Below are 13,613 nucleotides of genomic sequence, written 5' to 3' on the forward strand. Positions count from 1 at the left end.
ATATATCCATTCCTTCATTCATTCTAGACATTCCCTCTATCTCTCAACATGGCCAAACCAGCGAAGCACACTTCTTTCGTTCTTCTCCGTCTACATACCCAAGCGACATTCATCCATGGCCCGTTCACTCCTCATTGTGTCTCCTCTGTCCTGTTCTCACAGGAAAAACTCTTCAAATACTACATATTCAATGAATTCAGTCGACTCATATCTTTCCATATTCAGTTTTCCAAGATTTTGCAAGACTCCCAAGATTTTCTGGTTGCTCTGAATATTTTCTCAGGGAGGGTTGACTATACGTATTTGAGTCTTCCCCCGAGGCAATTCTTTATTTCGCCCACTCGATGAAGTATCCTGGATTAACTCCGCCAATGTCGTCTAGCCAGTATCCAGGCCGACCAAATCACTCCCCGAATCCGCCTCAGATTTTCATTCTAGCTCATCACTTCGCACCGCCATGGGTCACCGACGGAAGTCTTCCGTGACCCCGCCACCATCCCGGAAACAACCGATTCCCTACGATAGTGCTTGGGCTCCGCATGTGACGAGTCAAAGGTCAATCAAATGCGGAAGCGAAATTAATGAGTCCGGCCAGAGATGCGACCCCGCCGGAGTAGACAGATGATGTAGCGGGTGGGAGCGGACCCAACCTTGAGGGCAAACTTGGTGCGCGAAGGGCTAAAGAAAGATGCCGGAAGCAAGGAATGATTCCAGGCAAAGACTGACGCTGTCTTGGTATAGTGTTAATGTAACCTGATTGATTTTTTTCGTCTTACCATTCAGTAATACGTCAATCATGTGTTGCCAGTGCCAATTCAGAGCAGACCTTTTTACAACTGCAGTCTCTACGAGTGTTACTAGTTGCACGAAAAATAAAATGGACAAGTGTACGTGTGCTACTTTCTTCCGCCCGGCATTCCGCCCCTCCAATCTCTCCGCCTTCCATCCACCTCGCCGGCCCTGAACATTCCTGCCTCCACCGCCCTATCCAACATTCCATTCCACTCTACAGGCTCTCTTCTTCTTCTTCTGATTTCTCCCAAAAACCTTCGACCCACCCTTATCCTGACCAGAACTTGATTTTTTTCATTCCGCACGGAATGATTCACATATATTGGGAAGAGCCTTTCCTGAGGATGGAAGAAGTTCCATGGAGTGGACAATTCCAACCTGGGTTGAGAAAGGGAAACCAGGCCGTTGAGAAAATATGTAACACTTCAACAGATGCATAAAACTTTTAAAGATTTTTCCAAAATTTTCAGATTTTTTGTGTCATGATTTCAGAAATGAAAAGTCATGATTACAAAACAACAAAGTTCATTAAAATTCTTCCTTCTGGTTTTTTTTAAATAACCCATCATGCCTATATCTGTCAACATCTACTTTCTACAACCTCGTTTTCTACTTTTGACGCTTTCTCAGACCGACCTCTAGCTACTTCCTCGAAGGTGTCTACTTTCCACCGCATCTAAGAAAGTGCCCAGCTATGTCAGTTACGCCAACGACTGCCCAAACACAACATATGCAATCGACGAGCCCAGAATTAAACCCACGATTTACGATACACATCTGGTGTTAATCCGCGAGTTTCTCCTCATTGAATACATTTTACATCCATACATTTCATGCGCCTACGGAATACTAGTTTATGAGTCAACATTTCGCGGGTGATTTCAGAATCTAATTCGAAGATTTGTCACTTCTCTTTGTTTGAAACTCAACGAATCAATTACACATAAATGTAACATTTACTCCTCCTGCCCCTCCTTATCATTTACAGGACAATTTTTCAAGATTTAACCACGACGAAATCCCGATTTGCTTGCAGAACGCCCCTATTTGGACGTTCAAAACTGATTGTCGAATACATCCAACCTATACAGGCTTTTGGATGCGGTTTTTTCTAAATTACGGGTGGTGCCCTAGCACCCCCCGCCATGCGCCCTTCGGTGGCTTACGGGGCATTAAGTCAATGTAAATAAGTAGAAGACGCACCTGGCCCCCCGCGTTACACCAAAAACCGCGTGGAAAGGGGGTGACCGAGCACCAATCATACAACAGTGTGCCATGAAACTAATGCCCAGTTAGAAACTAAGGATTATGAAACATTAGATGGCCTTTCCCGTTTCCCAACCGCTTCTCCAATTGCACTCCAATTGGCGCCTGGACCCTTTCCCTCTCTCTTTTGGAGCACACTCGTTTGTTTTCAGTTACCGCTTTGATTTTGTTTCGTGGCCAATTCATGCTGCATTTGCAACCTGTTGAAAGGGGCAATGAGTCGAACGCGGAAAATGTCAACAGAAAATTTGATATTTTCTCTGGCAAAATATATTTACATCCACGCAATATCTCAGAAGCGGCGAGAAGGGGGCGTGTGGCAGGGAGTGTGGTGACACCTGTCTGTTATGCATAAATACTCATATATGCATAATTATGAATATGTACTACAAAATTATAATACGAGTACTTTCAAACACATACTTGGGTATCTGCATCATGCCAGAATGAATGCGTTCGAATAAACTTTTAAAAGTTGATTTATTTAATTTAGAAATTACGATAACGTGTCCTATAATGTCTGGTTGGCTCCAAGTGAAAATAAATAAACAAAGAGTGGCTAGTATTATAATGCCATGCGCCAGCACCCTTTGACCAGGGGTCACCCTTTGAAACATTCGGGGGGGGGGGGGTCTTTGACGGTCACCCGATAGGGCAAAAATCGGAAATCGGCCCAAAGCACCCCCGAAATCCCACATATCGCGTCCTTGCCTTGACTCACTCACTCTACGGCAGTGGTCCCCAAAGCGGGCGCTATCGCCCCACTTTTCTCGCACAAGGGAAACTTTTGAAGGAGTTTAATCTCATTTGGTCTTTCGTTGGCACAACTTAACGACATAGAGTACTTCGGCAGTAAGGGTTAGTGTGAATAAAACGGGTGTAAATCCGGAGGGGAATCAGCTCAATTGATCATTAGATTCGGTGTTTTACATCATTTCCCAAACAATTCCGTTCCAACGATGTTATCAAGGCTATGTTTTTAATTCATTTTTGATTTAGTCGCATAATATCATTCTTATTACGGTACTATTATATAACTTCCTGTGTTATTTTATGATGCCGAAGTATATTGCGAAAATAAACGGCCAGTATATTGTTTATGTTTTCATGAAATAGTAATATATAGTTCAAAAAGAGGACCTTTTCTCTCATACTTCCTATATATACGATTGAATTACCCTTTTTCGGCTAGATATCAATCAAATAAATTCCCGGTTCACTGATCTAAGTCACCGTTTTGCTGCCATTGGGCATTTCCTTAAAGCATAGCTCTTTTCAAACAATGGGTATTATTCACAATAATTTTTTGAATAAAAAGAAAACTTTGGAAATTTTTCGCCATCACTTGTAAATTGCATAGTAAACGCATTTCTTCATTAAATTCCTTTCAATAATATAACATCAAATGAAAAGGTAGCCTTGCTATGGAATAATCTTCAGTTGAACCAACGCACACACAAGTATCATAAAACTGAAACAAAGCCAATTTCACGGCAACAGTACCTTGAACTGCCTTTCTTATCAATGCAACTTAGGGAATTGCATGGACTAATATAACGGCAGAATAGAAATCAAAGAAATATTATTTCACCCTCAACTGACTAGACCAGTATTATGCGTCGAATTCGAGAGGAGCTTACTTTTACAGCCGAGTGTTTGGTTTCTGTATGAAATACGGCAAATGTTTATGTGCAGACCTCTGGCACAAACTCCCTACGAGCATTTTCAAATTCGCAACTCTTCCATTTCTGCCGTCGAGCACGGCTGATGATGACGCAGAAATTCGACAGCGGGGATGTCCCTGGAGGTTGGGTTCTCGTTTCAACTCACGTCGATACCTTCGCGGTGGTGCTGGGTGTCCTCCGCCAAGCCCCCCCTCCTGCAATCCATGGTGCTCCTCTCAGAATTCGGCGAGGCGCCTGGAGAGATAATGGACCGGTTCCCTCGTCCCCTCCCCCCACTCAGTAAGGAATCCCTCTCCCGAGGAGAATGAGATAAGGAGGAAGGGGAGTGTGGACCAAAAGAATGCCTTCCCGAATGCGGACGCTTCCTTCCTTATTCGGGTCGAGGCTGGGAAAGGATGGAAAAATAAACAAATGAACGAAGAAATTATTCCGTGGCGCGGCCTCGGGCGAAACTTCGGCGGTCGGCCTTCTTTTGTTTTTATAACGGTGTGAAGTGTCGATACTATCACTCGGTCGTGTTTTTGTTTCCTTAGTCCCAATTCCCCGCCGGGAGTCGAGTCCCCTTCCCATGCTTCCCTGCGTGCCTCTACCCCGAGAGGAAAGGCTGACCCGACAGGTGCACTTGGCGCGGCAACGGTAACCCCGGGTCGAGGGAAGGGGGGGGGGTGAAGTCAAGGACCTGCTCTCGTCTCCACTGGTTGGGCTCCCTCTGGTGCGGCGGCGGCGAGAGACTGACGCAAGGAGAGTTTGCAAGGAAATTGCATTAGAGATTGTCTTCATTCTAAACCATTAAAAAGGATTATATTGACATTATTATTATTAGGTAATCTACCGGTTAAGGTAGGTTTTGGGATGGACATAATTACTAATTAAATAATTTGTGACCCCTAGCAAAACACAACATCCTACTTTACATCAGGTCCCTCTTGAGCTCTGAGTACTTTCTTCCTCCCTTCATCTCGTCGAACATCCCTATCCTGTTCCTTCCCTTCCTCGTTCGCCTAACATTCTCCCCTCAATTACAGTCTTCAACATCCCGCTGCCGGTCAATACCCCCTCCAATCACTTTTCCTGCCTCCATAGGATTTCTCCCAACAAAGCCCTCTCTTCGCCCACCATATCAAGGACTTCCACATTTGTTTTCTTCTCTGTCCATTTCACCTTCTCCATTCTTCTCCACACCCACATTTCAAAAGCCTCCAGTCTACGTCTATCCTCCTGCTTCAATGACCACGTTTCCGCGCCGTACATAGCTACGCTCCATATCTAAGTTTTTACGAGTTTTTTCTTAACATCCTTACTCAACGTCCCCGTCATCAACTCCCTCCTCCTTGTGAAAGCCTCTTTGCCTAGCGCAATTCTTCTCCTCACGTCCCTACTACTTTTCCGTGTTGGTCCAAAACACTACCGAGATACGTAAACTGTTCTACCTGCTCTAGTTTTTGCCCTCCTATTTTAATTTTAAGCTTGGCCTTTTTCTTTCTAGAGAATCGCATAACCTTTGTTTTATTAATATTGATTCTCATCCCATACCTGCCGCACTGAATTTCCAATTCACTAATCAATGCTTGCAGCCCCTTGGCTGACTGACAAACTAAAGCTTGGTCATCAGCAAACCTAACTGATTTTACGAATTCCCCGCCCACTTTCATTCCTACCTCGAGTTCTTCCCATGCCTCTTTAATCATTTCCTCTGCAACAGGTTGAACAGCAACGGTGATAATGGCCAACTCTGCCTTACACCTCTTCCTAACACTGCCCATCCGGACTCCCCGTTCCCCACCCGCCCCTGAGCAGTCTGAGACATGTACAGGTTGCGGATTAGCCTCCTTCCATCCAATCTATTCCTATTTTCTGCAGAATACTCATTAGTTTTTCCCAATTCAATCTATCAAACGCTTTTCGAAATCTACGAAACAGGCAAATACCTCCTGATTGTGTTCTATATTCCTCTCGATTAATAATCTCATTACTGCAATGGCATCACGCGTACCTCTCCCCTTCCTAAACCCAAACTGCACATCCCCTAAGTAATCAATTGCTCTACTCTCTATCCTTTTTTATGAACCTGAGAACAGCTTTAGCTGCGTGGGATATCAAACTTATTGTTCGGTAGTCCTCACATGATGTAGCCTTTACCTTTTTCGGAATAGGATCTAAAACTGATCTCACAAAGTCTTCCGGCCAGATTCCTTCCTCATAAATACTACGGAATAGCCCATATAGCCTCTTCCTCCCACATTTTCCTAAGCATTTTAAAAGTTCCGCGGGAATGTTATCCACCCCCACGGCCTTATTTAGTTTCATCTCCCTTACTGCCCTTTCTATCTCATCGTCTAATATGCCTGGACCTAAGCTATCTTCCTCTACGTCATGTTCCTTTTCTATGTCTAACTTTGTTGGTCGAAGTTCTTTATTATACAGTTCTTCTATATACTCCTTCCATCTCTCTTGGATCTTTCCTGTGTCAACTATTACCTTACCTGCCTTATCTCTAACTGTTAGCATAGATATCCCTTTCTTACTTCCCGATAAACATTTAACTTTGCTGTTCAGCGCACCAATTTCACCCTTCCTCTGCAGACTTTCCATATCCTCGCACTGTTTCTTCCACTAGGCTTTTTTTCTTTATTTGTTGCCCGCCTAAATTTATTGTTTAATTCTTTGTACATCATTTTGGCTAACTCCTTTTTTACATTCTTCCATTTTATCCGCTCATCCATCTTTGTAATCATCTCATCCGTGATCCATGGTTTCCTAGTCCTTTTAGCGTTAACGGTTCCAATAGTGTGTTTTGCGGCTTTAAATAACCCTTTCTTGATACTTGACATATTGAAATATTAACATATTCTAACCCAATATAAATTGTTCAAAGGGTACGTATGTATGCTTAAGTGACAAGTCACGCGAAGAACGAGCACAGGGCATTATGTTATGCAGTTAAATATAATAGCACCAAAGAGGTGAAAAATAGAACGATAGGCTTGCAATAATATATTTCATCCAGAGAAAACTAAGGGATCAGCATAGCATCTGGGTGGGGAGGCCTGGAAAAAATTTGATTGGCACCTCCTTTTTAGCCGCTGTTATATCCAACTCATATTTTTCGACGCCCTTACTGAAAGACCTTCGTTTCGTAAGCGAATAGTAGTGTTTTAAAAATAAGGCACCGTAGGCCATTTTAAATGAATTTCCATCTCTATATGATGCGCGTTACCCTTTAGCCACTGACATTTAGTCTTGGCGAGATTTTGCCTGCACGTGCCTGGGGTGGAATCGGCCCGGCACTGAGGTCCCTAGGGCTCGGTGCTTGCCGCGTGGCATTCAGATGCAGATGGGCAGCATAATAAAGAATGGAGTAGACAGGTCACCGGTTCACCCACCGGTTCTGGAAATAGTGACCATTGTCGAAGGCGAGCGGGCGTTCCAATCACTGTCCTCCGAACAGATCGAAGCAAAAGATAAGGGGTAGGAGGCTGATAAATAAAATAGGGTCGCCTTTTTCCGTGCGCGGCCCCTTTTTCACCGGCGCGGGTTAACGTCCCTTCGAGAAGACACCGATCTTCGGGAAGGGTCCGCTTGGCGCAGACAATACTCTCGCCCACGCACGCACGCGGAACCCGGAAACAGTTTGGAGGGGGAAACGTGCGTGTGCTCGCGAGGGGTGGCTCCTTTTTAATGAGCCAGACACGTACGTATACAGGGGCCCGCGCGAATAAGACATTTCTCGTTTTTTTCGCCTGTGCTGGCCCTGAATATCAGCATCGGACCTCCGTCGTCGTGTTCGAAGTTCACAATCTTCCCTCTCCGGGATGAAACACAAATGCGGGTTATATGTGGACAAGCTAACAAATAATTAGGATTTATAAGAAGAGTATTTTGTAAATGTGATGAAACGGTCAAAGAGAAATGTTATCTTTCGCCGGTCAGGCTTCACTTATTCAACAGAATTAGCTGCAATGCTCAAAACCCTTCCCGTATGACCGCACTAGAATGCGGTCATACGTGGGTCCCCCCCCCCAGAAAGAGAGACGACGGATGGAAGGGGAAACTTAAAAACAGACAAAGCAGAGCAAGCACTACTGTAAAGAGCAGTACATTATTTTATGCATTTCTAATGCGGTTATGCGGGAAGTGTTTTGATAAAAAACACGAGGTCAGTGAAAGTGCATGTAATTGAGTAGAACGAATTATTCCATGGACGCTGTGGGTGACAAGTGGAGTTTTTGCTATTTATAACTAAACATTTGCTATCCCGTATTGTTCGTGGGAAGAGGTTTTCTCAAGTCTGCTAGTTTTGGTATCTATTTCCCGAATTTTATATACATGCTCCAAATGACCAATGTAGGTTGAAGTGCCAATAATTTGCGAGACCTCGGTGTTGAAATATGCGGATCTCAATTAAACGATCCTCATCCCCAGATATCTTACGATAAATCACCGGGTAATCCGCGAATATCCTAATCTTCCTTTTCCCTGCGCGGTACAAATCGCTCACAAAAATGAAGAAAAGCAACGGTTCAATTACACTTCCCTGAGGTACCTCCGAGGGGACTCGTACGCTGTCGGAACTAGCGCCTTCAAGAACTACCCTCTGTTCCTGTTGTGACAAAAAAATCTTCAACCCAATTTATTGCGCCTTTGTTTATACCTGAGACCTTTAATTGATGAATAAGGGTGCCATGGAGAACCTTATCAAATACCTTTTGAAAATCCAAAAAGATCGCATCCACTTGCCGACCATTTCCACCCGATAAATGTAAGTCATGTGTGAATAATCCTAATTGGGTCGCATGAGCGGGTTTTTCTGAATCCGTGTAATTGTTACTTAAAAATTTAATGTTATCAAAGTATCTCCTTATTGAACTGACTTTTATGTGCTCCAAAATTTTGCAACATATAGAAATGACAGAAATTGGTATGTAACAACTGGGGTCCTCCCCGTTATCACTATTAAAAATAGGCGTTATTTGCGCAGTTTTCCAATTATTAGGGACTTATACTCTCAGAGGGATTTGTTAAGTATAAATTCAAGGTACGCGGCGATGTTAGGAGCTAACTGTTTTATCACCCTAGCTGGTATGTTTTCGGAACCCGGGGATTTGTTGGGTTTAATTGGGCAATTTTAGAATTCCTTGTTGGTCCACTGTTACTTCTTCCATGGGTTGAGTATATTTTGTTTCTCGGAGATATGCGGTGGCAACATGGTTGGTGAAAAAGCTTTGGAAGAATTAATTTAGAATGTTAGCTTTTCCCTCACTGTCAGTATGAATTATATTGTTACATTCCCTTAAGCAGGCAACGGTTTGCTTGCCCTCTTTTACTTCCCTAACATATAGCCACAAAGCTTTGGGCTCTGTGTCCAAATATCTACATCTATCATCTACTTAATACCCCGCAGGCCACCGCAAGAGAGTGTGGCGGGGGGTTTTAGGACACCATTCATAATTAAGAAAAAAAGAAAAAACCGCATGCAAAAGCCAGAAATTTATACCATCCCCAAACAAAATATAGAATAATACTCCCAAAGTACTTAACGTTAAAGTCTTGTAAGGTGCTATGTAATTGTGTTCCGCTTTCAATTTTAGAGAATCTATACTTCTCCAGTAACTGTTTATTCTTCGAGGATGATATGCTAAGGCCCACTTTCTTTACCCTAGACATTTTCTGCTATCAAAGGTCTTTTCTAATGCCTTTATTGTACCACCTGGGGTCGCGATTTCCTTTTGCGTACTTTGTAGGGATGCCTCTTTCCATCACATTGACTAACAGTATCCATGTTTCTTCCACGTTGGCATGGCTTAAGCGCGTTTTTAATTCGAGTTGTGAAGAATTTAATTTACTGGCAAAAGTTTCAGTCCCTTTATGGTGATAACAATTTTTTGCTTTAACATCCTCTTATATTTCGACGTCGAAGTTGAAATTAACAGATTTATGGCCACTCAGGTCTCCGTCATTTGATAGAGTCCCAATACATTCCGAAGTGTTCGTAAGAAATTGGTCCAGTATGTGCTTTCCACGGGTGAGCTTGCGTACAACTTGATGGAGGAAGTTCCTTTGCACCAATTTTAATAAGCCTTTACAAGATTCGCGATCGCGGGTCCGAGATTTAATGCAATTGTTGTCCCAATGCATCAAATTTCGATACAGGTAGGGGCTGCAGATACGCTAGTAGTCTCATCCGATAGAAAATGGCACCTCTTTGGAGACGGGGATTGCAATTGCCTCCGCAGTGTTCAAATCCCGCCGCAGCGTTACCTCCCCTTTACCCCGAGAGACAACCACCCAATTGTCCGATCTAGGGAAGGTCAATCTCCTTCATTGGGAGGAGGGGTACGAGGTAGGTCCATGATCGCCCAGCCACCTTTGGCATTCGGGCGAACCCGTGCGGCCCAATCGGCGTGGCGGGCTCTCGAAAACCCACCCTTAGCGTTTATCCCTCTTGAGAGAAACAACCCGGTCGTCGATATTTGATTGAAGCTCCCGCACCATTTTCTCCAATTTGGCGATACGAGCCCTTACAGCCACGCATTCACCAGTGTGTACTCAGCAAAAACCAGTCAGAGGAGCGGGAAACAAATAGCTACAAGCCACCAAGAATACCCACTAAGGTTGCCAACTCACTCTTCAAAACCAACAACAAAAACTGAATTTCTAAAATATTTCACAATATTTAAGCTAACACCACGCTACACTTTACCAGGGAAGAACAATCACAGAGGCACAGAAGTAACAACAGGCACGCAGGCAGGACCAGGAACGTCAAACCAGTTCACGGGAGCGAGCTTGAGCACGTCCTTTCTCGACAAGAGGCAGGTAGATCGTGAAACTTAAGTCATCTACGGATAATTCCCTTTACCCCCCCCCCTTTGATACAACCATCACATAACATCTCTCGCTACCACCCCTCCTCATCAAATTCCCACTTCCTCTCCCCTACCCTACCCCTCCCTTCCCGCTACCTAATCATTCCCTATCTAACCCCCCCTTGCCCCTCCATTGATATATATATATATATATATATATATATATATATATATATATATATATATATATATATGTATTATTATTATTATTAGGTAATCTACCGGTTAAGGTAGGTTTTTGGATGGACGTAATTACTAATTAAATGAATGTAATTAAATGAATCTAACTAATTGCAGCTTCCAAATGAAAATATTCATTTGGAAGCTGCAAAGTGCGTTCATTTATTGTGAAATACTTTCACCGAGTCACACCTGAGATAGTGTCGTATGTCTGCATTGTTGGATAGTCTTTTAATGAATACTTTGCCTTTGCTTCCCGTTGTCTGTTCTACGCTTAATCTCTCTAATTTTAGTGACATGATTTCTCCAACCATAGTACATTGGGGGTAATAATACATTTTCAACATATTCAACAGATTCTGGCGAGTTTTAGTGGAAGCTCTTCACTATGAGGAAAAACAAAATTTGCACTTTTCGACAGATTTATTTGTAACTTAAAACGTGTTTCAGTTCATCAAACCATCTTCAGGTCCAAGGTTGTCTTGTTGCTGATTTGCCTAATTTGATTGACCCCAATGTGGTTTTTGATGGTTCTCGGGACCTTACTCCTAAACTCCGATAAATGAGAACAAAACCAAAAAATTACAATGAACAGCTCTTCTGCTTCAAATACCGATTCTTGGAACTTTTTCATTCTTCCCCTTAAGGTCAATGCCCCTTCAGGGACAACGGATGAAATCCAATGCCACAAAAAATACTCTGAATGCCACGTTGTCAATCTGTTAATTTTGCACCATCTAGGTTCATTGCGTTGAACATTTTTACTCTATATGTCTACATCCGCACAATACCGCGCAAGCCGCCTTGAGGTCTTGCGGAGGGGGGTGTTAGGCCTTCAACCATGCAAGCACGATGCCAGTCATGTCTACCTCTACACAAATATTAGTTTGATCATGCCTTCGATAAAATTTAATCACACGAAAGAAAGTACTTACAACAATATTCGATAACAGGGCACGTATATTCAAATCATACTGTAGAACTTTTTAAAAGATGAGTTTATTTAATAAAAAGAATAACATGCAGGATATCGAGAAATATGTACACTGCCAGTTCTAATCATCTCTGACTCGATTGCTGTCATATCTATTTTGATTTCTAACGGGAAAAGGAAAAAACAACATTTTAAATCTATCCCTTCTATCACAACTCTCCCCGATTTTACGTTTGCTATCCGATCTACAATAGTCAGTCGGGGCCTGTAGCTATATCTTCGACATCCTCAAATAAGTAACCTCCTTCAAAAGTACGCGGTGAATTTAACTTGTATTTAAGCCTACAGTCTTAAGTGGATCCCTTTTTGTTCCGGTACATTGATTTGTGATTCATTCTACAAACGCAGATAAAATAGAACTGTTCCCTGCGAAGAAATCCATGCGCTGGAAACTAAGGATTATTTCAAATCTCGGTTATCAGTGCGTTTCATGTAATTATGAAGCAGCTCCACGGAGGCACCATTTCTGAAATTCAAATATTTTCGGTGCTATTGTCCGAGTTTTTTGATTCTATAATTGTGGATATGAAAACTCGAGGTCTTTGATTCCAGACAAGGGGGATTTTAAATTGGAAGCACCGTATGACGCGTGCACTCATTGCATATTGTTATTTCGCTTTTTCATATCTCAGTCATACTTTTTCCCCTGTCAATTTATCCCCCTCTCTACTATTAGGAACCCTATGTGCGTTTTATGTTATCGTTACGCATATGATCGCTTCCTAATTCCTTTTCAGGTGAGTGCCGTTTAACTGTCATCACGTCCAGAAACATTGGGTTTGGTGAGTCCATAAATATTTAAAATAATATGAGGCAATGATTTTTTTTCCACGCTGGGAAATTCGCCGCTTCTTCGCGTGTGTATATTTGCTAAATAATTGAGAATGGCAGTTTGCCAATGAAGTAGGGAATAGATGATGACGCAGTGCACAGATGGATAGGAAAGATGGGTCAATTCAACCTTGTTCGGCATTGTGCGGTAGAGCAGCGTTGTGCAGAATGTAGAATATAGATTTTACTCCCCAATTACTCATCAATTGGAGTCATTTGTTACCCCGCGATTCACCAAAAAGGTGTGTGGCAGGGGATGAAAGCGCCAGTTGGGAAGGGTGAGTGACAAGAGAGGATATTGGAGAGGAAAAGGATAGGGAAAAATATTCAGTAATAATCTGTGAAATAACGTGAAAATTTGTGTATATGCTGAAGGAAGGCTTAATTTAAAACAAGCGTTAATTCACCTAATAAATTAGTTACTTGTTATACGAAAAGAGAAAGAGGAGAGAAAGATAGTAATCCACTGATATTGTCGACGGTCATATTTTTCCAAAATCCTTTCCTATTTCTAGAAATGGCAGAACAAATAGAACCGGGAGCGGTGTCTTTATTGCGGTTAAAAATTCTCTAGAATTAGACCAGCAAATCACAGGTTTATTATCCCAACACAATGATAGCGGCGTTATGATCGGTGGATAGTTCAATGTCCCATCTATTGACTGGAACACATATAGTTTTTAAACGGGATGTATGGCCAAAGATATCTGCGAATCGCTATTGAATTCTTTTACGTTGAACTCATGGAATCAATTTGTAACTTCACCATCTATGGGCGATAATATTCTTGATTTTTTAACTACAAGCATTACCAAAAAGTCTTAAATATAGAAACTATAAAAGGTATTAGTGACCAGGGGGCAGTAAATGCTAAGTTTTCGCCACAACGGGTCCGAAATATGAAGCCTGAAAGGAAAATTTACTTTTTTAAAGAAGTGGACTACAGTGACCTAAAGTGCGTGCTACAGAATCGATTTGCAAGTTTTAAGAAAGATGGTA

At 42.5% G+C, this 13,613-nt stretch overlaps 1 protein-coding gene across 1 annotated transcript in view; it reads left to right on the forward strand.

Annotated features, from left to right (window-relative positions):
- LOC139696898 (uncharacterized) overlaps window positions 1–13,613 on the forward strand; it is a 275,078-nt gene that overhangs the window by 182,942 nt on the left and 78,523 nt on the right. The gene's annotated exons all lie outside the window — the stretch shown is intronic.

Source organism: Hetaerina americana, unplaced genomic scaffold (assembly GCF_022747635.1).
Source record: "Hetaerina americana unplaced genomic scaffold, ioHetAmer1.1.p SCAF_7, whole genome shotgun sequence".
In the NCBI taxonomy this organism is placed as follows: domain Eukaryota; kingdom Metazoa; phylum Arthropoda; class Insecta; order Odonata; family Calopterygidae; genus Hetaerina; species Hetaerina americana.